The sequence below is a fragment of the Triticum aestivum genome, chromosome 2A, assembly GCF_018294505.1.
Source record: "Triticum aestivum cultivar Chinese Spring chromosome 2A, IWGSC CS RefSeq v2.1, whole genome shotgun sequence".
Classification (NCBI taxonomy): Eukaryota; Viridiplantae; Streptophyta; class Magnoliopsida; order Poales; family Poaceae; genus Triticum; species Triticum aestivum.
The window spans coordinates 373757601-373760245 of record NC_057797.1 but is presented as its reverse complement, the minus strand read 5'-3'; positions in this window follow the sequence as shown (position 1 = coordinate 373760245).

Genomic DNA, 2645 nt, shown 5'->3' with positions numbered 1-2645 from the left:
CTGCCAGAAACCCTAATCAGTTCGGTCTCACCGATGGGATCTCGGTCTCACCGAGATGGGCTTGCAAACTCTTTGTTGCCTATTGCAACTATTTCGGTCTCACCGAGATATGAAATCGGTCCCACCGAGTTTGCTTGACCAACTCCCTGTTTTTCTTATTACCAAAATCGGTCTCACCGAGTTTGTGTAATCGGTCAAACCAAGTTGACGTTTTACCCTAACCCTAGCACATCAGTCCCACCGAGTTGATCATATCGGTCCCACCGAAATTCCTAACGTTCACATTTGGAACTAAATCGGTCTGACCGAGTTTCATGATTCGGTCCCATCGAGTTTGGTAAATTGTGTGTAACGGCTAGATTTTGTGTGGAGGCTATATATACCCCTCCACCCATCCTTCATTCCTAGAGAAAGCTATCAGAATGTGCCTACACTTCCAACATTCATTTTCTGAGAGAGAACCACCTACTCATGTGTTGAGACCAAGATATTACATTCCAACCACAAGAATCTTGATCTCTAGACTTCCCCAAGTTGATTTCCACTCAAATCATGTTTCCACCAAATCCAAATCTGTGAGAGAGAGTTGAGTGTTGGAGAGACTATCATTTGAAGCACAAGAGCAAGGAGTTCATAATCAACACACCATCTATTACCTTGTGGAGAGTGGTGTCTCCTAGATTGGTTAGGTGTTACTTGGGAGCCTCCGTCAAGATTGTGGAGTTGAACCAAGGAGTTTGTAAGGGCAAGGAGATCGCCTACTTCATGAAGATCTACCCAAGTGAGGCAAGTCCTTCGTGGGCAATGGCCATGGTGGGATAGACAAAGTTGCTTCTTCGTGGACCCTTCGTAGGTGGAGCCCTCCGCGGACTCGCGCAACCGTTACCCTTCGTGGGTTGAAGTCTCCATCAATGTGGATGTACGATAGCACCACCTATCGGAACCACGCCAAAAATCTCTGTGTCTCCAATTGCGTTTGCACACTCCAATCATATCCCTTACTTTCTTGCAAGTTGCATGCTTTACTTTTCGCTGCTCATATACTCTTGCCATGCTTGCTTGAAATGTATTGTGAATGTTTAAACTTGTGCTAAAACTCCACCTTAACTTAAAGAAATTAAAAAGTGCTACTTTTCTTTGTTGAGGGTCTAATCACCCCCCTCTAGACACCTCTTCTCGATCCTACAATTGGTATCAAAGCATTGGTCTCTATTGCTTTGGTTTAATCACCATTGGAGGAAGATGGATGAGTCTATGTTGGGGAGTCTTAGACGAAGAGTGCCTTTACTTGATGGAGAGTTCTTTCATGAGTGGAAATTTGAGATGCTTGAGATTTTCAATGAATATCACTTGAACAAGTATATTACTACTCCTTGTGCACGCCCTGTTGACCCCTTGCGTCCTACCCTTGATGAGTCTATTGACATGATCCGTAATCTTAGAACCGTCAATTTAACCACTAGAGGGTTACCTAGAAACTTGATTGCTAGCTTGCCCGCTCTTGATTGTGCTTACACCATATGGAGATTTCTTGAGGAACGATTTTCAAATTATTCCTTGCAAAACTTAGATGAGATTCTTCACAAGTCTATTGCTTTGAGTAAGATGAATTCCAATGATCCTAAGTTTGGTGATTGCTTATTTGAGCTTACATACCTCATGTGTGCCAAAGGAGATGTTGGAATCATTAGCAATATCATCTCCAAAGCCATTAGAATTCATAAAGATGAACATTGTGATGATCACATATCTAATGAATCACTCTCTCTAGGAATTTATCAATAACAAGACAATGTTGAACATGGATACTATGATGAGGATGATGATAGTGACCTTGATCTCGATGAGTCTATGAGACATTTTGGTCTTATGGCAAATCTTCGCGGCTACATGGCTGGAGGAAAGGAATGGGTTCTTGATAGTGGATGTACCGATCACATGATCGGAGATAAGGACATGTTTTGTGAGCTTGCTGAAAACAACGGCCCTCGAAAGTATGTCACTTTTGGTGACAACTCAAAGGGTAAGGTGGTTGTGCTTGGTAAGGGGGCCATCTCACATGATAGCTCCATACAAAATGTTATGCTTGTTGAATCCCTTGGCTATAATCTACTTTCCGTATCTAGACTTGCTGACTTTGGTTTCAATGTCCTATATACTGAAGTAGATTGCCAAGTGTTTCATAGAGATAATCATAAAATGGTCTTTACCAGTATACATAGAGGTGATCTATACATTATTGATTTCACTAAAAAGGCTCAACCTAGAACTTGCTTAATTGCTAAATCCTCTAAAGGTTGTTTGTGGCATAGAAGGTTAGGTCATGTGGGCATGCAAAATCTTGATAAGCTTATTAAAGGTGACCATATCCTTGGAGTAAAAGATGTTATATTTGACAAGGATAGATTGTGCAGTGCTTGTAAAGTAGGAAAACAAGTTGGAGTAAGTCACCCCGTGAAGAACATCATGACCATGAGAGGACCGCTCGAGCTACTTCATATGGATTTTTCTGGTCCCAATGCCTATAGAAGTCTCGGTGGAAACTCATTTGGTCTAGTCATAGTCGATGATTTTTCAAGATTTATGTGGGTGTTCTTTCTTTATGATAAATCGCAGGTCCAAAAGATCTTCAAGAACTTCGCTAG